At 42.5% G+C, this 24,477-nt stretch overlaps 1 protein-coding gene across 1 annotated transcript in view; it reads right to left on the reverse strand.

Annotated features, from left to right (window-relative positions):
- LOC124797879 (CD109 antigen) overlaps positions 1 to 24,477 on the reverse strand; it is an 855,659-nt gene that overhangs the window by 567,854 nt on the left and 263,328 nt on the right. The window contains exon 2 of the mRNA XM_047260975.1: positions 15,692 to 15,726. The gene's annotated coding sequence lies outside the window, so the exon portion shown is untranslated. The remainder of the gene's footprint in view (positions 1 to 15,691; positions 15,727 to 24,477) is intronic.

The following is a 24,477-nucleotide window of genomic DNA, read 5'->3' on the forward strand; positions in this document are numbered from 1 at the left end:
ATATCGAGTCGCAATATCATCATCAAGATTCAAGTTTCTCATAAATTGCTTGCGATTCGATGACAAAGAAACGAGAGCAGAAAGACGAAAGATAGGCAGATTGGCCTTCTTGTCTGCCATATGGGACCCATTCCCTATAAATTGTAAAATCAACTACAGACCAAGCCCTTATGTTACTATTGACGAGCAGCTGGTTGGATTTCGAGGCCGTTGTCCTTTCAAGACTTACCTTCCATCGAAGCCCAATAAGTACGGGGTTAAAATTTTCATGATATGCGATCACTCAACAAGCTACATGTTCAATGCTGAAATATACACCGGCAAAACAACCCTCCCAAGAGAAATGTCCTTTAGCGAATTCATCACTACTAAACTTGTGGAGCCTCTGAGTAATTCTAACCGTAACTTGACGTGTGACAACTGGTTCAGTAGCAAACCTCTTGCAAAGACCTTACTCACCATGCTTGGGACAATAAAGAAAAATAAGCGAGAACTACCGAAGGATTTTACAGATCACAAGTTCATAAATAGGGGCCCCAGCTCAAGTTGCTTCTTGTTTCCGAGGACATCACCGCAGTTTCGTTCAAACCAACCAGGAAAAATAAAATGGTTATTCTTATTTATACGATGTATTTTGACAACCGCAAATTGAAGAAACTGGCAAACCACAAATTGTAATGAATTATAATTCTACAAAAGGAGCAGTGGATACCTTGGACCAAGCGTGCAGTAATATGAATTGTGGTAGAAAAACTAGACGTTGGCCTCTCTTCCTCTTCTATAACATGGTGAACATAGCTATTTACAACTCCTATGTCATCTATGTTGCCAATCTTCCGAATAACCACATAGCACCTACAAAGTTTTCGTTCGCCATGACATCGGCTGACGAATTAATGTCGCCTTGGATGCACATTCGACACACCCAACCAATCCCACGATTGCTCAGAAGTATGATATGCAGATGCCTGAATGTGATGCAACCAGCTGATAATAACCACAAACAACCTATCCAACAACCTAGTCGTCTTCATGGCGATAGAAAAATATGTGCATACTGTCCTTACAAAAAAACGAAGAATGACAAAATCAATATGCGAAAATTGCAATAAAAATATTTGTGGGGATCATAAACACATGCTTTGTGGAGATTGTTTGGCTTCTTTATGAGCTCTGATGTATATATGTGATATCTGTGTACTCTTTAATTTACCGAGACTGATTGGCTGTAGTAGTATGTAATGTACACGTTCAAAAGCATATATTTACTTGTCCTCAATTCACGAACATGCATGGTGAGGAGCCCCTGAAGAATAGATATTTCTTTTAGTTTCTAAATCTCTATATATTAATGAGTTACTTTTATTCTTACAGTATTACTCTGTTACAGTGGAATCTATTGTAATGCTTATTGTTACATAGTTATATTGTTCTTTTCTTACAGATTTTCAAGCGACTGATGCCCAAAAGAGAAGGAATTTAATTGTTTGCTCTTATATTAATAAACGCCTAACCAAACCTAATTATGAAATAGTTCTTTACCTATATCCCCATACTAGTCCTCGTTTGAAACCTACTTATTTTGAAATTTTGATATGTTGTTGATTGTAAACGAGTATTACATATATTTCGAGGCTCAAATCTACATAAACTGCTGTTATTACACGTGAAAAGTGGTGGTGGTCGTCGAATCGATGAATGGGTTGCAGTGATCGTCAAAAATTCTTGGGTAGCATTTCAGGGTTAAATTCATTCTTAGTAACAATAAGCTTTAGCCGCTGCTGCTGCACATTGCTGTAAACCACATGGAGAAAGGCAGTTATCTACAGAGGTGAGTGTAATACTTAGGGCCTAAACAGAGACATTGCCACACCACAACATGTAATGTATTCTAGTCTAGTAAATTTCGTTGCACAAGTCAGATTCTATATCACTAGTAAATTCTTGTTCAAAAACGCCGTCAGGTACCTTATCCAAATGTTAGTTTTAAGTTTTTCATGTAACGATCTGTTGAGGGCTTAAATGACAGTGAAGCTGACACTCATACAACACGAACACAGTGTTATGCAGGTTAGATTCCGTTTACTGATAGCTCAGGTTGCTTATCGAGTTCAGTTTCACAGACGAACATAGGCAATATTGGTTGTAGCTACGTTACAACCTACAATTCCGCAAATCTGTCTGCTCACTTAATATTTGTGATGGTTGCTTTTCGGAATAGGTGAAAACCTGGGGACGCAAGACCACATGAGTAAGGTGGGTGCATAATGACTTCCCAACCCAACTACTGTGTAGTATTTTTTGTCAGTCTAGCAGGATTGGGGCGGGCACCATCACTTCAAGCTGTCTTCCTGGTCGTTGGTCTTTGACTGCGTCTGCAAGACGTCTCAGTTGTTGACGATAAACAGTTACATTATCTTTGTGGATGCGCACAAGTACTTGTACAGGGACTTGCAGCTTTGTTTGGACTCGACCATTCCTGTCTTTTCCTTAAGGGGACCATACCGTGGTTAAGGTCGAAAAAACTCGATTTCCGCTTTTCATCATATTTCGATAATTAAGGTTTTATTTAAGTACTCTGAAAAGGATATTACTGGAAAAAAATTTTTTCGAGTATTTAAAGAGCATTTTCCTACCACGTGTGTTTATGTGCCTATGTGCCACGCCCACTTTTCTGCATATATTTTAGATCTTTATATCCCGTACATTGCACGTTAGGGATTTTTTTTTACTTCCGAGTGCGTTGGTTATCCTTGGAATGCAACGGTCGGTATTCTTCTGTTTCTGCTGTTTGTAAACAACACGCTTTCAAACACGCGGTTAGTTTGGTTCAAGTGTGATTGCGAGTAGTTGTTATAGAAATCTTGCAGGTATACTATGGGCAGGGAATTAGGAGAAATAAACAAAATCTGGAGGCAATGAAGAGACATGTTTGGGACATATTCTTCCTAAAGTCCTCTACTGATAATAAGACATCTCATGGATTGTGTCCATCAGGAGAAAATTCGTGGTGCAAATACAATAGGGCTCAGGCAACTGGAGAATCTTATTCTCACCAGCATTCTCTTCCTGCTGCTGTTATTACAGCAGTTACACCTATTTCCAGAGACTTGGCTCATTCTGACCTTTTAAGGAAATGTCTGCAAGGACAGACACAGAACCCAAATGAATGTTTCAACAGCATAATTTGGAATCGCCTTACTAAAACTGTATTTGTAGGCATGCATACAATGAAACTAGGAGTTCATGATGCTGTTATTACATTCAATTGTGGTAATATTGGAAAGTGTTGGGTACTGAAAAAAACTGGGAATTAATCCCGGTGAAAATATGATCACTGGGCTGCAACATTGCGGTAAAATGAGGATAGCCGATGCAGACAGGTCTGCATCTAATATGGCCAAGAAAGCAAGACAAACATCCAGGAACATGAAAAAGAAGCTGGAAGACCTGCTAGAGGCCAAAGAAGGGCCATCATATGCAGCAGGACAGTTTTAATTAACTCTAAGTAACAAATTTCAAAAGTTTTTTTCTTTAAAGTCAGTTTCCCACTAACTAAAATTTTCAGTACATATGCTCCATTATATCAGAAACTATCATAGATAAACGAATGAAATTTTCAGAGACTCTGCAAAACATAAAAAGCCACCTCTGGTACTACATTCATTAACATTCCTCCATTAGGAAGTTCACAAAAAAAAATATTTTCTGCAGAAAAAACTTAATATTTTTTGTTAGTAAATTTAAAAATAGTATTTCTTAAAAACTATAAAATGGATAAAGTAGATTTTAGTACAGTTGACTATCATGTAACATACTGTAAAAATATTAAGGTCCTGCATCAAATAGTTTTTTTCAGAAATGGGTCAAATACTTGCCCAAATTAACGTGGGTTAGATAGGCAGGCTGTGGTCCCCTTAAGTTAGCATAAAGACCATTTCTCGTCACTAGTAACCACCCAGGACAGGAACTGTCGGTGCTGCTCACGAGCCAGTAGATGAAGAGGAAGCACTGTTGCACATACGATCACCCACTGTTCTTTGTGAGTTTGGCTTGGAGCATGCAGGACCCATGCAACCGATTTTTGAGCCTTCTCCATTGCACGCAAATGTCGCCCGATGGTGGAATGGCCGCAGTTCATCAGATTTGGCAGTTCTCGAGTACACTGACGTGGATCGTTGCGGATTAATGAGTTTGACAGATCTTCATTGAACCCTGAAGGAATTCCTGAATGGGGAGAATCATTGATATCAAACCGATCCTCCTTAAAGAGGGTTGGACGTCAAACGGGCCAACTTGGAGCAGGAGAGGCATCACAGGACATTTTAATTTCCACTGTCTATTCTTTTACAAATAAATTCATAAAACTTTGTCAGCATGACAGAGTCTCTCTCAGTGCTGTCCGGATCTGCGAGCACTGCGCTCTCTGGCGGCAGTTTTCGGCTGCATCTGGCGCTAGTCACACAGTTTGCTTACGAGAAACGACACGCGTAAAATACGAGCGTATACTCTGTTACTGGTCGTCGAAGATGTGCGGAGCAAACCGCTTAGAAGATTCTCGACTCGCTGATGGCGAGACAACCGAACTGCTGGCAAATAAACACTGCATATGCACGATCTGAGATAATGTCACCAGAATGAGATTTTCACTCTGCAGCGGAGTGTGCGCTCATATGAAACTTCCTGGCAGATTAAAACTGTGTGCCGGACCGAGACTCGAACTCGGGACCTTTGCCTTTCGTTAGAGGACTTGCCCGCGAAAGGCAAAGGTCCCGAGTTCGAGTCTCGGTCCGGCACACAGTTTTAATCTGCCAGGAAGTTTGTATAATGTCAGTTTGTGCATGCATAATATCCGTATTCTCAACGTTGTGTTGAATACCATCACTCTTCAAAGTATTTTACCATCACTCTTCAAAGTATTTTACCAAATAGCTTCAGAGATCAAGATTCGTTTCGTAATATTTTAATGGATGAAGAGACTTTTTCGATGCTACTCACGATCACTGAAAATAGCATTTACCAGCAAGAGACAACCATGAAGCAGCCTGTAAAAGCAAGGGATAGGTACACAAGCTTCATATAAAGTCACATAATAGCGAAAACATTCATGGCGTAACTTCTGTTTGCTATGTGACATAGACCGGCAGTTACGGTAACATTTCTGGCCACTGGGGAAACATTCCGGTCGTTGTCCTATGCAAAAAGAACTGCACAAACTACACTATCTCTAGTAAGTATCATCGAATATTGAAGATTATACTTCGATTAAATTAATAACGAAGTCGCAGAATCTTTTACAAAACAAAACAGTGGAAAAATTCTAACTTAGCTAGAGGCGAACTTGCTGCCTTTCGCATGGTAGTTCACTGCTCTGTCGATTATGATAGTTGTAACTGGCGGACAAACACCACACATACGCGTTCTCTCAGTCGCACTGAACACAGTAAGGTTAGTGAGGTATTCTTCTACACAATGCTTTGGTTTCAGCGGGACAGCAATGTCTCAGTTACATGATACACTATTTGTACAAACGTCTATAGGTTGTAACTACAGATGTCCTTATTTGATATTTAACTACAAGAAATTGCTTTTGATAAATCACCATTGGGCGCCGAAACAATGAAACGGCATACTTTCACGGCTCAAGTAACGCTTTCACAACTAAACCGCTGAACCGTTTTTGATGAAATTTGGTACGGAGGTAGCTTGAACGCGGGGAAGAGCACAAACTATCTAAGAAAGTGTTCAGTACAAGATATTTATTAATTTGAAGAATTTGACGCGAAATATGTAACGATAATTACTCTTTCACTTTTGAACTTTTGTCACATTTATCAATATGCTTTTATTGTTTGAAATGTTATATGTAAGACGATTCAAAATACTGAATACAACACTTACACGGTCCTCAACGTGTTCACGCCTGCTTGTGTTCTAATTTCAATCAATAGCCCGTCGCATTTTAGCCGCTCGGCGTCACTAGTCCCTTACAGCTTCAGAGACGCTTGGAGACCCAACAATGACGTCCTTTAAATGCTGTACGACAACAGAAAGGACGTCGTGCCGTTACATGTAGAACGTTGGAGGTTTTTAGTGAGGTTGCATTTGATTATGATAAGCAAGCGCAGCCGCGGATGATACACGCAGAAAAGTGAGGGCATCTAACGTTATTGCACAAAGAAATGTTATAAAATCTGCGCTGCACCGTACTACAAACTCAAATTTTCTTTTTTCGTCAGTTAATAACTTGCTTGCAACACGCGGCAAAACGTCCCGAATAGGGTCTCCTGGGAAGTAACGCCGTACTCACATTTAATTTCGTTTCATTTTACTGACGCGCAAGAGCAGCTGCGGGTAACAGCTAGTTATACAAGTTTGACTAGCAATAACTGCAGTAATTTGTGGGAACTTGTAAGTTTCAACTGTCGATGTGTTGTTTCCTGTCATTTTACTGTAGCAAATCGTACCAAAAACGACGCGTCTTCCAGACATCCTCAACGTGTCGGTGCTTTGGAACAACCGACATCCATACAGCCTACGCCGAACACAAAAACCCACCAAATCCCGGGTTCAGCTGCGTATGACTGAATACACAAGATGGTGTCTCCCGAGTTTCGCTTCTGAAGTAGAACCGACGCGGCAACTCAGCTTGCTGGCCACGTTCCTCTCCACGAGACGAGCATCTGAGCAGATCCTGCCCTCCCTTCATTCTTCTTCGCAGTGTTGCAGCGGGACATATCATCAGTGGACGTCTAAACACCGTAGAAACAACACGGGGGATACACAACATAATACAACAGGTAATTACGACGCTGTACAGCAGCGCTGTCCTAATTATCTTAGATAAAAGGAAAGCCCGAGATCGTTCCGACCACCTCACTGCTTTACTAACCACGGTCCTACTGCAGGTGGTACGCCATTGCCTTCTACGACTTTTAAGAACAGACTCACCCAGCCCTTCACAGGGGGACCCACAGTTCAACATGGATTTCGAACCACGGCGCTACACACTACTTAATCTAACTTAAACTAACGCTAAAGACAACACATACACACACACACCCATGCCCAAGGGTGGACTCGAACCTCCGAAGGGGGGAGCCGCTTGAACCGTGGCAAGGCGCCCATAGACTGCACGGCAACCCCGCGGGGCATTAGAGGCAGCACCCATTCATGCACAATCATCATCATTAAACGTAGACATCTACATCTACATCCATACTCCGTAAGCCACCTGACGGTGTGTGGCGGATGGTACCTTGAGTACCTCTATCGCTTCTCCCTTCTATTCCAGTCTCGTATTGTTCGTGGAAAGAAGGATTGTCGGTATGCCTCTGTGTGGGCTCTAATCTCTCTGATTTTATCCTCATGCTCTCTTCGCGAGATATGCGTAGGAGGGAGCAATATACTGCTTGACACTTCGGTGAAGGTATGTTCTCGAAACTTCAAGAAAAGCCCGAACCGAGCTACTGAGCGTCTTCCTGCATAGTCTTCCACTGAAGTTTATCAATCATCTCCGTAACACTTTCGCGATTGCTAAATGATCCTGCTCTCCGTTGGATCTTCTCTATATCTTCTATCAACCCAATCTGGTACAGATTCCACACTGCTGAGCAGTTGTAGGGAAGCAGCCTACTCACGCTGTAGTAAATTCACATCAGTTTCCATTGTGTGCCAGCCAGTCTGCTGTAACTAGCTCTGACGTCATAAATGTTGCGCAATACCTTAAAAATCAAGCAAATGACCTAAAACTTTTCTAGCATGTCAGGAATAATACTAAATTAATGTGTGTTAAATATCAGTTCGATAACTTCAGCCATTTTCGAAATTTGGACGTTTTTCTGAAAAAATCATTGGCGCAACAGAAAAGAGCTAGAGACTTCAAAATTTATATTTAGATTCATCTTTCATAATGATTTAATAAAAACAGTACTTTGGATTTCACAAATTAAGATTTTAGTGGAAATTCATGATTTTCTGGTTTTCATCTCAAAACTGAAGGAAGCAAGATAGATTAAGTAGGCTAATAAATACGGCTAGGATGTTTAGATTTAAATAGGTTGGAGGTCCGCTATGACTATGAAGATGTGAAAAGTTTCTTTTGAATACCTATAAAATTATAGCGATAGCGGATCTCAAAAGGGCCAGTTCAGAGCTCATCTACTGCGTGCAGTGTAATTAAATTAATTCTCTCGCCCGAAATATTTAACTTAGCCACGTCAAAATTTTATTATCAATACTTACCTGCGTGCTGAATGCACGTTTAAATTAAGAGCTTCATCGGCCATCAGCAAAAGAAGCTATAAATTATTATGTAACTTGAAGTGGTGCGTTACTAGCCCAGCGGCTAGTCGGGAGAGCCGATTTGATCAGGCGTTCCCTTAGCCGTCCGCACCGCAGCTTTATATATAAGAACGCTGCGCGAGGAAAGAAGGCCCCAGTTCTCTCCAGACGCTGAATGACACGCCATCTGTGTCGGGAGTCGCCTCGCATCAGTGTCACTGCTACATACAGCCTCGGGTGCCGTATTAAGTTACTAGAGATACGCGGAACCATGAAAACATTTCAAGTGAAGTGTTAATTCTGGGATGATTTTCATTATCTAGCTTCAGTTTGCGTATTGTCGTATTTTCACGTGCCGTCGCGGGACAGACATTCTACCAAATATTTAGCGTGGCGTTTGATGAAATATTTTCATCAAATTATGGCGAGCATTCTTTTCAACATTTAATTCGGACATTTATAGTTGCATCAGCGCATTAGACTCTGAACTGCTCTGTTAGTTAGGTTGTAGGGATACTTGTGTTTTTTATCAGTGAATTTCAGAATATACTCAACTATTTTGGAAAACCGTTTTTGATTAGAAATCCCGGACAATCTCCTAATTCCTCAGAGCTATAAGCTGCAGCTATAATGGTATTCTCAGATGAAGTGGGCACTAGGATCTCTAAATACTGGCTTCACGTTTTGTTAAATCACTTTCTGGGTGCTAAAAAGTAAATAGAGAGCCAGTGTTGAGAACGGCGAAAGACAGCATTAACAACATTCTAAAAGCCTGAAACGGATTCAACATGCAAGCATTTATACAGCAAACGATTAATTTTCAAATTCAATTCGCCGCCCCACACAGTGTTCAAGCAGTGGGCGAACAAGCGTACTGTAACCTACTTCCTTCGTTTTCGGACTGACTTTCCTTAGGATTCTTCCAATGAATCTCAGTCTGGCATCTACTTTACCGACAATCAACTTTATATGATCATTCCATTTTAAATCACTCCTAATGCGTACTCCGAGATGATTTATGGAATTAACTGCTTCCAGTTGTTGACCTGCTATATTGTAGCTAAATGATAAAGGATCTATCTTTCTATGTATTCGCAGCACATTACACTTGTCTACATTGAGATTCAATTGCCATTCTCTGTACCATGCGTCAAATTCGCTGCAGACCCTCCTGCATTTCAGTACAATTTTCCATTGTTACAACCTCTCGATATACCACAGCATCATCCGCAAAAAGCCTCAGTGAACTTCCGATGTCATCCACAAGGTCATTTATGTATATTGTGAATAGCAACGGTCCTACGACACTCCCCTGCGGCACACCTGAAATCACTCTTACTTCGGAAGACTTCTCTCCATTGAGAATGACACGCTGCGTTCTGTTATCTAGGAACTCTTCAATCCAATCACACAATTGGTCTGATAGTCCATATTCTAGTAATCCCTGACCACAATAAAATGCTATTTTGGTGGAAAGCTGTGAAAATCAGCGTATCGATTTTAAACCGATATTTTGGCCTTCATTAATATTCCAGATTGAAAGAAGTTCTTTCTCTAATTTAAACTATGAATGAAACTAACCGAGAGCACAAAGGAAAATGAACTGCATATTGGAACTATTTAAGAAATCGTACACACATTTTTATTGAGACTGGTATACATGCCTACAGTCCGTCCGTTCTACATTTTTTAGTTATGCTACGTGAGTGACGAGAATTCTTGTGAAAAAGGCCGTAGCACCAAAGTCGACAAATCGGCACGTGGCCGCAGTCGGCTCCTCGTCCTCTTTCGCGAACAGGAGGCGCTCACACGTTTAATTTCCAGCGTGCTTGTGCTTACTCCATCGTTGCTTGTCATCTTTTCAACGGTATTTAGTTACCCAGTCACTAATCACCATACAATACGCCATCGCACTTTTTTTAAGTTTCATAGGTGGCCTGTACTGTGCGGTGTCTCGTGCACTGTTCGTTTTTATGACTCTGGAAACGGTGCAATTTGGCAATCATAAACCTTACCCGCCCACCAGATTTAAATCAGCACCTTGCACAAAGCTTTTACGTATGATACACACAGTCTAGTGTCTAGTTCAGTAATTAAGATTTGAATGATTCAGTTTTACACGATACTAACTTCTGTTGCTGTGCTTTAAGGCTGGATATTACATACTGAAAGATGTTACAAGGGCAGCCAATTATTTTGCTCGCGTTGAGTTACTGCAGAAAGGAACGCTTCTAAGTATTGTCAGATTAGAACCATTGCAAAATACAGTACTAAATGTTACTCAAAGGCACAAAGAACAACCTACTCCCATACAACGTCCACTATCTTTGCTAGTATGACGCCTTGACTGATACTGACAATGGATTTCATATTGATTCCGTATTTCTGGATTTCCGGATGGCTTTTGACACTGTACCACACAATCGGCTTGTAGTGATATTGCGTGCTCTTGGACTATCGTCTCAGTTATGTGACTGGATTAGTGATTTCCTGTCAAAAAGGTCACAGTTCGTAGTAACTGACGGGAAGTCATCGAGTAAAACAGGGGGTGATTTCTAGCGTTCCCCACGATAGAGTCATAGGCCGTTTGCTGTTCCTCATCTGTGTAAACGATTTTTAAGATAATCTGAGCAGCCATCTTAGGCGGTTTGCAGATGACGGTGTCGTTTATCGACTAATAATACCATCAGAAGCTCAAAAGATATTACAAAACGATTTAGAAACGATATCTGTATGTTGCGACAATTGACAATTGACCCTAAATAACGAAAAGTGTGAGGTCATCCACACGAGTGACAACAGGAATCCGTTAAACTTCGTTTACACGATACCCGCGTCAGATCTAAAGCCCATAAATTCAACGAAATACTTAGGAATTACAACTACGAACAACTTAAAATGGAAGGAACACACAGAAAATGTTGTGGGGAAAGCTAACCAGAGACTGTGTTTTATTGGCAGGACACTTAGAAAACGTAACAGATCTACTAAGGAGACTGCCTACACTACGCTTGTCCGTCCTCTTTTAGCATATTGCTGCGCGGTGTGGGATCCTTTTCAGACAGGATTGACGGAGTACATCGAAAGAGTACACAGAAGGGCAGCAAGTTTTGTATTATCGGAAATAGCGGAGAGAGTGTCACTGAAATGATACAAGATTTGGGGTGGACATCTTTATTACAAAGGCGTTTTTCGTTGCGGCGGAATCTTCTCACGATATTCCACTCACCAACTTTGTCCTTCGAATGCCAGAATATTCTGTTGACGTCGACCTACATAGGGAGAACCGATCACCATGATAAAATAAGGGAAATCAGAACTCGTACGGAAAAATATAGGCGTTCGTTGTTTCCGCGCGCTATACGCGATTGGAATTATAGACAACTGTGAAGGTCGTTCGATGAATCGTCTGCCAGACACAAATGTGATTCGGAGACTATCCATGTCGATGTAGAAAACAAAACAAGGACTGAGTGTTTCCTAAATCATACTAACAGCATCATCTGTGAGCGCCTCCTAGTACTTGCAAGAATCGGATGAATTGTTCTTGCTACTCCATGTACGATGAGCACTGAAGGTGTTTGTTTCGCTGCAAAAGATGCACACTGCGAATCGACGTGTTACGATTTCTGTTAAAAAGAAGTTCTAACTGTAAAACTATTTGTACCATAAATTACCGTTAACTAACTAAGTTCAAACTGGCGACAACTAGTGCAAGACGCAGTATAATGCAGCAGATGCGTGTACCTTTACTTCGCAATTCAATTCTATACTCCTGCCGTCTGGGTTCAGAAGTCATCCTCAGTTCGTACAGGCGGTTGGCGGAATTGGTGAAGGCGGAAAGCCTCGCTCGCGGGGTGGAATCTCAGCTAACTATTTGTAGTATCGTTTCCAGAACCGATTGCGGTCCTCTGGTTTGGAGCCGAGTGGAAGGCTTAAACCAGAGGCTCAGGCAATTCGGCGGAGATCTGGGGTGCAAATTTCTCGACCTCCGCTATAGGGTGGAGAAATGTAGGGTCCCCTGAATAGGTCACGCGTGTACTACACGCAGGAAGCGGCTACAAGGGTAGCGGAGTACGTGTGGAGTGCACATGTGGGTTTTTTAGGTTAGTGAATTCCCTGCCTAAGCCCGACATGACGCCTCCTGAGACGCGACAAGGTAGCAGTAGGGGAAACGCAACAGGGAATGACAATATTAGTGTGGTAATAGTAAACTGCAGGAGCGTCTATAGAAAGGTCCCAGAACTGCTCTCATTAATAAACGGTCACAATGCCCACATACTACTAGGAACGGAAAGTTGGCTGAAACCAGATGTAAACAGTAATGAAATTCTAAACTCCGATTGGAATGTATACCGCAGAGACAGGCTGGACAGTGAAGGGGGAGGAGTGTTTACAGCGATAAAAAGCGCAATAGTATCGAAGGCAATTGACGGAGATGCGAAATAATTTGGGTGAAGGTCATGGTTAAAGCAGGCTGAAACAGTGTAATTGGATGTCTCTGTAGCCCCCCTGGCTCAGCAGCTGTTGTGGCAGAGCACCTGAAGGACAATTTGGAAAATATTTCTAGTAGATTTCCCGACCATGTTATAGTTCTGGGCGGAGATTTTAATTTACCAGATATAAGACTGGGAGACTCAAACGTTTATAACGGGTGGCAGGGACAAAGAATCCAGTGAAATTTTTTAAGTGCATTATCTGAAAACTATCTTGAGCAGTCAAACAGAGAACCGACTCGTGGCGATAACATATTAGACCTTCTGGTGACAAACAGACCCGAACTATTTGAAACAGTTAACGCAGAACAGGGAATCAGCGATCATAAAGCGGTTACAGCATCGGTGATTTCAGCCGTAAATATAAATATTAAAAAAAGCTAGGAAGATTTTTCTGTTTAGCAAAAGTGACAAAAACCAGATTTCAGAGTATTTGACGGCGAAATACAAAAGTTTTGTCTTAAGTACACATAGTGTTGAGGATCAGTGGACAAAGGTCAAAACCATCGTACAATATGATTAGATGAGTATGTGCCAAGCAAAATCGTAAGAGACGGAAAAGAGCCACCGTGGTACACCAACCGAGTTAGAAAACTGCTACGTAAGCAAAGGGAACTTCACAGCAAACATAAGCATAGCAAAAGCCTTGCAGACAAACAAAAATTACAAGCGAAATGTGGTGTGAGGAGGGCTATGCGAGAGGCGTTAATGAATTCGGAAGTAAAGTTCTATGTACTGACTTGGCAGAAAATCCTAAGAAATTTTGGTATTATGTCAAAGCGGTAGGTGGATCAAAACAAAATGTCCAGACACTCTGTGACCAAACTGATACTGAAACAGAGGATGACAGACTAGAGGCCGAAATACTGAATGTCTTTTCCAAAGCTGTTTCACAGAGGAAGACTGCACTGTAGTTCCTTCTCTAGATTGTCGCACAGGTGACAAAATGGTAGATATCGAAATAGATGACAGAGGGATAGAGAAACAATTAAAATCGCTCAAAAGGGGAAAGGCCACTGGACCTGATGGGATACCAGTTCGATTTTACACAGAGTACGCGAAGGAACTTGCCCCGTAGGTCTCTAGAAGAGCGTAGCGATCCAAAAGATTGGAAAAGCGCACAAGTCATCCCCGTTTTCAAGAAGGGACGTCGAACAGATGTGCAGAACTATACACCTATATCTCTAACGTCGATCAGTTGTGCAATTTTGGAACGCGTATTATGTTAGAGTATGAAGACTTTTCCGGAGACTAGAAATCTACACTGTAGGAATCAGCATGGGTTGCAAAATAGATAATCGCGTGAAACCCGCTCGCGCTATTCGTCCACGAGACTCAGAGGGCCATAGACACGGGATCACAGGTAGATGCCGTGTTTCTTGACTTCCGCAAGGCGTTTCACACAGTTCCCCACAGTCGTTTAATGAACAAAGTAAGAGCATATGGACTATCAGACAAATTGTGTGATTGGATTGAAGAGTTCCCAGATAACAGAACGCAGAATGTCGTTCTCAATGGAGAGAAGTCTTCCGAAGTAAGAGTGATTTCAGGAGTGCCGCAGGGGAGTGTCGTAGGACCGTTGCTATTCACATTATATATAAATGACCCTGTGGATAACATCGGAAGTTCAATGAGGCTATTTGCGGATGATGCTGTAGTATATCGAGAGGTTGTAACAATGGAAAATTGTACCGAAATGCAGGAGGATCTGCAACGAATTGACGCATGGTGCAGGGAATGGCAATTGAATCTCAATGTAGACAAATGTAATGCGCTGCGAATACACAGAAAGAAATATCCTTTATCTTTTAACTACAATATAGCAGGTCAGCAACTGGAAGCAGTTAATTCCATAAATTATCTGGGAGTACGCATTAGGAGTGATTTAAAATGGAATGACCAAATAAAATTAATCGTCGGTAAAGCAGATGCCAAACTGAGAATCACTGGAAGAGTCCTAAGGGAATGCAGTCCGAAAACAAAGGAAGTAGGTTACAGTACACTTGTTCGCTCACTCTTGAATACTGCTCACTGGTGTGGGATCCGTACCAGATAGGGTCGAGATAAGAGAAGATCCAACGGAGAGCAGTGCGCTTCGTTACAGGATCATTTAGTAATCGCGAAAGCGTTACGGAAGTGATAGGTAAACTCCAGTGGAAGACTCTGCAAGAGAGACGCTCAGTAGATCGGTACGGGCTTTTGTTTAATTTTCGAGAACATACCTTCACCGAGGAGTCCTCCTATGTATATCTCGCGAAGAGACCATGAGGATAAAATCGGAGAGATTAGAGCCCACACAGAGGCATACTGTCAATCTTTCTTTCCACGAACAATACGCGACTGCAATAGAAGGGAGAATCAATAGAGATACTCAAGGTACCCTCCGCCACACACCGTCAGGTGGCTTGCGGAGTATGGATGTAGATGTAGAGCGTAAGTACATGTAAGAGTTACACGATTATTAATTTAGCAATTGGTAATTGCTATTACAAGTCTACAGAATTGTGGAATAGGATAGTAATTAAATGCTCCGATATTACGCTTTCAGTAACACCAACAGCTGTATATTAATTACACGACCATTTTCTACAGTACATTAATGTTAACTGAATTGTGAAATTCAACCAGATATAATGGACAGTTGTTGGTAGATGGGTGGAGTGCACAATTCATGTAAACTGAATCCGTGAGACCTGTCTTAATGCATTGAAGGTTAGATATCCGCGTTCAGTTTACAGCTGACACTTATGTGGTGACGAGAATAGTCGTGTGATTATTATATTTTATAAAAAGTAAGGCTGTTTGTATTCCTTATATGTGTAAGTTTATGACGAGCCGCAGTCCCACACCCACTTCAATAATGAATCATCTAAAACTTAATATACGAAAAGAGTTATTAACTTAATACTTACTGCACTCGCCACACATCTGCTGAGAAACTGCTACCCTGTAAAATTAAAACGAAATTGTGTAAAATATAGATGAAGAAAGAATTGACGAGAAGCTGGGTGGACAATACTTAACACATCTTAGAGAGAAACTTGTACAAACATTTAAAAATACAGTTCTAATGAATATCATAAAAATAAGTTTTGACGGGCATCTGTACAGTATCTGATCGGTGGTACCTGTAGACTGACTGATAGGCGGAGTGCGTCCGGCCTCCTCCGTCTTTACCACGGCTTGATCTCTTCTGTGACACTTTCAATGAGCTATGTCAATGTGTGTGGAGGAATGGCAGTGCACTCTTCTTCGAGACCCGAAATCAAGGGAGGTACTGATGTTGGAAGCGGGGTCTGCACCTAAACTGACTTTCTAACTCATCAGTAAGTGTTCCATTGGGAGCAGGACCGGGCTCTGAGCAGGAGAGTCAGTTTCATGAACGTTGTTGTCCACAAACGGTTGCCTAACAGATTCTGCTTTATGATAGGGCGGATCTCCATGCTGATACAATCATCGTCTCCCAACAGTTCTTCTACTGTACACGGAAAACGTGCTTTAAAATGTGTCATATCCCCTCCCGCATTTAGCGGTTTCTTATGCGCAATACGGGTACCCTACCCTAACCAGGAATAACAACCCCGTATCCCACCACCATCTGCTCCGTACTTCACTGTTAAACTACACGTGACGACAGCTTTTTAAGTTCTCTAGACATCTGCTAAACCCAAACCCTTCTATCGTATTGCCACAGGGACTGCGTGATTCGTCACTCCAAATCACTCTTTTCCAGCACTTCGAGGGTCGCGTAGCACTTATTACAGAAATGTGTAGCTTACGAAAAACTGCTCGATCCTTGTACCCTATTCTTTTTAGCTGCCTAGCGTGAACCCGTGGTCTACGGATAGCGTAGCCAGTTCTAACCCAACAATTCTTAAATTTTGGATAAAAGTCATCACCAATGGGGGCCGAAGACTTCGGGCGTAAGAAGTCACCCTCATCCTGCCAAAGAGGCCGAAGAGCGGACGGAGGTTTGGGGCACTCTCTTGCTCTTGGGTGGGAAACTGTTCCTAAACGGCGGAAGAATCAGCAATTATCAATAGCATGAGGATGTAGAAGGCAATGGAAACTACAGCATTAAAGATATATAACGTGTATTCATAGTACACGTGACATGTAATCGAAAAAGTGTAATGACGACCTCTCCATTGGCAAAAGATTCCACACTAGGCTTAGTCCCCCATTCGGATCTCCGGAAGGCGACTGCCAAGGAGGAGGTGACCATGAGAAAAGGTTTGAATAGCTCACGGAAGGATAACGTTCTACGAATCGGGGCGTGGAATATCAAAAGTTTCCACATGATAGAGAAGCTAGAATGCAAAGGGAAAAGATGAAGCTCAATCTGCAGATGGCGTGGGTCAGTGAAGTGAAATGGAAAGAAGACAAAAGATTTCTGGTGAGACGATTACAGGGTAACATCAACAGCGGCAGAATATGGTAAAATTGGAGTATGATTCTTTATCAATAGGAAGATATGGCAGAGAGTGAGTTACTATGAACAGTTAAGTGATAAGGTTGTTCTCATCAGCATCGACAGCAAATCAACATCGACCAAAATAGTTCAGATGTACATGCCGACGTCGCAAGAAGAAGATGATGAAACAGAGAAAGTATATGAGGATACTGAACGGCTAATTTAGTATGTAAAGGGAGATGAAAATCTAATAGTCATTGGAGATTTGAATGCGGTTGTAGGAGAGAGAGGGAGGGAGGGAGGGAGGGAGGGAGAGGGGGGAGGGAGGAGGGGGAGGGAGAGAGAGAGAGAGAGAGAGAGAGAGAGAGAGAGAGAGAGAGAGAGAGAGAGAGAGAAGAAGAAGAAGAAGAAGAAAGGGTTACAAGAGAATGTGGGCTTGGTAGTAGGAATGACGGAGGAGAAAGACTAAGTTCTGTAATAAATTTCAGATGGTGAGAGCGAATACTCTGTTCAAGAATCACAAGAGAAGGAGGTATACGTCTTGGAAAGATTTCAGTTAGATTACATCACTATTAAGCAGGTTCCGAAATCAGATATTGGATTGTTAAGTCGTACACTGGGGCAGATATAGACTCAGATCACAATTTGGTGACGATGACGAGTAGGCTGAAGTTAAAGAGAATAGTCAGAAAGATTCAATGCACAAAGGCTAGGGATACGGATGTACGAAGGGATGAAGAGATACGCTTGAAGTTCTGTGAGGCTATTATGCTCCGATAACAAACAGCTCCGTAGGCAGAGGAATGAACATCTCCCAGAAGTGCAATCACAGAAGCTGGAGAGAAAAACGTAGGTAGAGTGACGGTAACTGCAGATAAACCGCGGGTAGCAGAAGAAATACTTCAGCTGATCGACGAAAGGAGGAAGTGCAAAAATGGTCAGGGAAATTCAGGAAGGCAAAAATACAAGTCACATAGGAATGAAATAAATAGGAAGCGCTGGGAAGCTAAGGCAAAATGGTGCGTCAAAACTGTGAAGAAATCAAAAAAGAAATGATTGTCGGGGAGTTGCTAGTCTCCTACCGAGCACCTTTCCAGTTGGTGGATAGTGGGATGTTCACCGGATATGGTGGATACCGGGGTAATAAAATAGCTGGGGTGGACCAAAACTAGTACCAAGGGCACGGCGGTCCCACATGTCAGTGGCAGTACACCAACAGCGTCTGGTTCACATGTTAGTTGCGGCTGATAAAATATAAGGGCTAGCCACCTTGAGAGTTAACTTCGTCACCTACTAGGGTGACCCCATACACACACTCGATCGACTGAACATGAAGAGAAATATCAACAGAAATAGTACCTCAGGTGGTACCAATCCACCCCCAGTCATGATGTGCCAAGCAGGTCATCAGATTCTGGGGAGCCTGCACCTTCTTATACGGATGCAGGAACTTTAGAACGTAACCAAGGCAAGTTCAATTCAGCATGCTATGAACATTTCCTTGAAAATGTAATAACGTCTGGAGCTCTACTTTGGTTCCCCGAAGGACGTCTCACTTACCAACATGATAACCATCCATCACACACTAGCAATAGGATTCAGAGCTCGTTTCAAAGGAGAGGGAATATTATTCGATGCCTTTCGTGGCCTCCGAAGTCACTTGATCTCAGTCCCATTGAGCACGTATGGGCTCAACTTAATAAGACTCTGCGGGACAATTGGCTACACCCTCCTCTGCAAAATATGGATGCCCTATGGGATTTGGTTCTTTCTTTATGGAAGAGAATTGCCATGGATGAGGACGTTTTCCACATGCCACAAAGGATCCAAGTTTTGCTTGATGCCAATGGCATGTGGACAAAATACTGAAGCTATACGTGGTGTACTCTTCATTTTATTTTATTTCATTTCATTTTTCTGTAAAAGGCCTACATGGTTATTAGGCCAACAATATTAATTTCCAAATACAAATCTACTTGCTACTGTATTACTTTTATTTTTAGGGGAGGCCAAATGAATATCGCCCTTCAAGGAAAGTTATTAGTATTTTTATGGAAGGCTAGACAAATATTACCTTCTAAGGAAGCTTTTTTTAGACATAAAATTCACAAACCACAGTTATTTATTGAAGAGAATACTGAAAAAAGGAAAAAAAATAATTTAATGACAGAAATTAAAGCACGAAACATTTGCGACGCGATGAAAAAACTGGCCGCAGTATAATTCGATCCGATACATTGTACCTACGAGTGCAGTAACCTGACAGACTACAAAGGAGCTACCAATCTTTTTCTTTTTGCGTAACGGTGGAATGGGCTCACCGTGGTTGAAGGACGAATATTAACTGGAAACGATAGATACTGGAAGACACATCCACTCGCTCGTGTAATCAGAGCAAAAGGACTTGGAAAAGTATTCCTATCAGCTGATACGTTTCTCTTAGCTGAAAACTATACAGTCACCAGGTGGCGGAGGAAGTAATTACAAATAAGTACATCCATTTTCAATATTTTTACTATGACCACTTATCTGTTTGTTTAAAGATTAGACTATTACAAAATGGAATGTTTTGAAAGAATATGAAACCTAAAAAAGCCTACAACTGCACAATTTGTAGCGAATTACGGTTTAAAATACTACTTGCACAGGTCTAAATAAAAAAAAATTACTACTGACTCCGGTTAGTTCCAACGGTCGCCCTTTACGTTCGTAAGCCGTCAGCCTATCCACTCAGCTACTGGAACAGATGTGAAACGCTGGTCGTCATAGTGATTCTACCACGTGGGGTTCTGGTACTTCAACCGCGTATATGTTCTCAAATAATTATTTTCAAAAGCAATTATACGAAGAGTTAAACTGCAATGAATCTGGACATATACAATATCCTATTATGTTGCTTCTATTTGACGATGTGAACACCAAGCTGAAGGTCCACAGACCACTAGACTTGTGAACACTGCCAATTCTGAACCTGGGCATGCGCAATGCTCTGTTCTCGGGCACTAAATTATTTGGCCCGGGCAATATTTTCGCCTCACATTGAACAAGACCAAGAAGGAAGTGCTGGGATTGGCTAAAAATGGTTCAAATGGCTCTGAGCACTATGGGACTCAACTGCTGTGGTCATAAGTCCCCTAGAACTTGGAACTACTTAAACCTAACTAAACTAAGGACATCACACACATCCATGCCCGTGTGCTCGGATTGAAAAGGGTGTTAGGCTTCACGTTAGTATTCAGTCTATTCATCGAAGATACAATGAGTAGAACAAAAGAAATGTTGAAGAGTGAGATTAAAATTCAGGATGAAAGGATATCTTTGATAAGATTCGCTGATGACGTCGCTATCCTAAGTGAAAGTGGAGAAAAACTGCAGCATCTGTTGAATGGAACGAACAATCGAATGAGTACGGAATATGGATTGAGAATAAGTCGAGGAAAAACGAAAGTAATGAGAAGTAGCAGAAATGAGAATAGAGAGAAAACAGGTGACCTGAGCATCAGGAAGTAGACGAGGTTAAGGAATTCTGCTACCTAAGCAGCAAAATAAGCCATGACGATCGGAGCTACGAGGACATAAAAAGCAGACTAGCGCTTGCGAAAAGGGCATTCCTGGGGAAAAGAAGTCTACTAATATCAAACATAGGCCTTGATGTGGGGGACAAATTGATGAGAACGTACCTTTGGAGCGCAGCATCGTATGGCAGTGGAACATGGACTGTGGGAAAGCCTTTGAGACGTGGTGCTACAGAAGAATTTTGAAAATTCGGTGGACTGACAAGGCACGGAATGAGGTGGTCCTCCGGACAATCGGCGAGGAAAGAAACATATGGGAAAAAAGAAACTGACAAGAAGGAACAGGATGACAGGACGTCTGTTACGACATCAGGGAATATCTCCCATGGCACTAGAGGAAGCTGTAGAGGGTAAAACCTGTAGAGGGCGACAGAGATTGGAATACATGCACCAGATAATTGAGGGCGTGTAAGAAAACAGTCACTGTGCTATTTGGACTCCTGGTAACACTTCGGAACTCACGAGTGATTACTTCTGCCGATTTCGTGCGATTATTTACACCTCCCTCCACAAAGCTAGACGGTTTTTGTCGGTCAGTGGCCGATGTCTGCCTGGTACTTGTTTAGGTGTGGCTGTTCCTTCGCGTTTTCATTTCATTATGGATTTGTTACTCAGTGGACATCCGATGACTGGTGCGCGTTCGAAGTCAACAACCTCTCGTGGCCGATCCAGCCTGCTGTTACTGCCCCTCTAGTGATAAAAAGAAGTGTCGTGTGACTAGGGCCTCCCGTCGGGTTAGACCGTTCGCCGGGTGCAAGTCTTTCGATTTGACGCCACGATTAGGACAACAGAACACCCAGTTCCTGAGTGGAGAAAATCTCCGCCCCTGCCAGGAATCGATCCTGGGCCCTTAGCATTAACGTTCTGTCGCGCTGACCACTCAGTTAGGACTCCTCTAGTGATGATACAACAGTATTGACGGGGAGCACAGCATACGACAAAAGGCCTCATGAAACTAAAAACGAAATAGCTTCAATAGGAACTAAAAATTAATAACAATTAAAATAAATTGGGTTTGTTTGAAAACGAACATCAGCGAAATAAAAATCAGTTGCACGTCATCTCATTCGTTTAATTCCTGAGGAGAGCACACTACGTTCACGCACTTTCATCCGACAGAGAAAAATCAGAAATGTTTGCTGCAGGGAGTTCGCTATGCTCTGATTTAAATTAGTTGGCATTTGAGTCTGTCGCGAGAAGTAGCGTCTGTAGGCAGCCGCCACAGCACTCCGCTCACTGCGGCAATACAAAATAATGTTGCAGTCTTTATATTCTACAAATATCATTGAAATATCTGTAACTGACGTACGGTATAGGTCTCCATATACTGTCTGTATGAGTATCTAAAATCGGTTCTTGATTCTAATCAGGGGCAGATTTTCGTTCATTTTTTGAAACGGGCGGAATTTTCCCGTAAAAAAATCGGGTGGAATTTTCTCGTCCGCGAAACAGCGCAGAACCTGTCAAATCGTAACAGCGCGTTGGAGTGAGCTGTTTTTTCGCCAAGCCTCTCGGTCGTTTGGGAACCTGGTAACGCCGCTTGCCTCTCAGTTGCAGGGCTTGGCAACCACGGAAAGCGTTTCAACAAGACAGTGCACTGCCTGACAGCGCTTTCCAACTGTTCGCCAGTTCTCTCTCGTATTAGGCCTTTCTGAACAGGCGGGTCGGTAAGACACCGTGCCCACCAGGCATACACAACGGTAACCAATTTACACAGATACGCTTCAACCACGACCGGTTTGAACTAATACTAGTACAACTGAAGCGCATCTCTCTAAATTAATCCTCATGCCTCTCTGTTGCTCATGTCGTACTTGCCAATTTTTTTTAAATATATGGTTATTTAAAATTTGCAACACACCGCTCGGCAGTATCCAGTACAGTTTCCTACAAATAAATTTCTGTGATCAGGAAAAGATCCCGCGTTCAATTTATATCTCAAAAACTATTAAACTAAACTACTCCCGAACAGGCCATGAAGGCCCAACGGTACCGACCGGCCGCCGTGTCATCCTCAGACCACAGGCGTCACCGGATGCGGAGACGGAGGGGCATGTGGTCAGCACACCGCTCCCCCGGCCGTGTGTCAGTTTCTGAGACCGGAGCCGCTATTTCTCAATCAAGTAGCTCCTCAGTTTGTCTTACAAGAGTGAGTGCACACCGCTTGCCAACAGCGCTCGGCAGACCGGATGGTCACTCATCCAAGCGCTAGCTCAACCCTACAGCGCATAACTTCGGTGACCTGACGGGAACCGGTGTTACCACTGCGGCAAGGCCGTTGGCTCTCGAAAACTATTGGGCTTACTGAAATATATTATTATTTTTTAGCTGATTACCAAAATATCTAGCTCCGTAACGGATCTTTCCATAGTAACGTATTGCATTGTGTTTGACACGTTTAAGCTTCGAAAACGGCTTTTTACTGCGATTGTGTCAATATTTAACTCTGATCAAGTACCACGTTTAAAACTGTATCTCACCCAAAACTCAAGTAAATATTCTGAAATTCAGGATCTCTAGTCACCACTCCTATCCTCTTTTGGCCATTATTACCGCACATCGTTAGGCGTGCGGAATGGTACCTCTATTACTGCAACTGGCCGGCCACAACGCTTTGCGCAGCATAAGTTGGCAACACAGAGGGCGCCGACAATCCCCGTCAGGCTCCGACTGTTGAATTGCTGGCGAGAGCACTGTCAAATGGCAACTGCTTTGAACCTGGAAACCGTGCTCAGATACAGCATAGGCCGCAAATCACCCTCGCCGGCAATGAGACGCGTCCATATGCGTACATGGTATAGCCGCCCAGAACACGACTGGCCCACCTCCCTGCTAGCTGAACCACGGCGCTAACAAGGCCTGACGCAGGTCCTACACTAATCGACCAAGGTCTTCCGACGCGACAGCTAAAGGTTAACAGTATGATCCACCGTAGGCCATTCAGCGCTACGGTTTTTTTTATTCATGTTACAAAGACGTAATTGTCTTACGCGATTTGGGAAAACCACAGAAAAACTGAAACTGTACGACCTGCCAGCCATTTAAACCTCCGTCCTCCCTAAGGCGAGTCCGGTGACCCGCGATCTCACTCACTAGACATCATAAACGAAATCGAAAGGTTGCACCCCATATTTGTCGTGCGTTGTGGCTAAGAAAGAGATAACGTTGTTAATCGCATTAGAAACCTTCGCTGACTCGTCGGAATACTGACAATAACATGCAACCAATAAAATGGCGCCACAGTCACAACCAAAGAAAAAAAATGTCGAATACAACTGTTGTCTCAAAGATAAAACTATCTGAGGTAAAGTTTGCTGTGACACTAATAAAACAAACGTTAACTTCTTAACGTTCCCCATACGTCCGCACACTGCGTTCGGCACCTATAAAAAGAAAACTTTTAGAATTACTATCGACCTGTTCCACACTACCACCAAGTGTCTTTCACATATTTTCGTGAGTTACAGCACCAGAGCTCAAAGTACAAACAGCTCAACGTAAAGATGTGTGAAAGCGACTATGGGTATTCTCTTTACATGCAGCAGTTTCATATGACATTCTAGCGGTTTACAACTCTGTTCTTCCATCCAGATAACTTCCGCACCGGAAGGGGCATATTCAGTTGGGAGAAGGGAGAGGGAGGGAGGACACACATCGATGCGTGTTGTGTTATGTCGCCCCCCCCCCCCCCGTAAGAACATTATATTTT

This window comes from Schistocerca piceifrons, chromosome 5 (assembly GCF_021461385.2).
Source record: "Schistocerca piceifrons isolate TAMUIC-IGC-003096 chromosome 5, iqSchPice1.1, whole genome shotgun sequence".
Classification (NCBI taxonomy): domain Eukaryota; kingdom Metazoa; phylum Arthropoda; class Insecta; order Orthoptera; family Acrididae; genus Schistocerca; species Schistocerca piceifrons.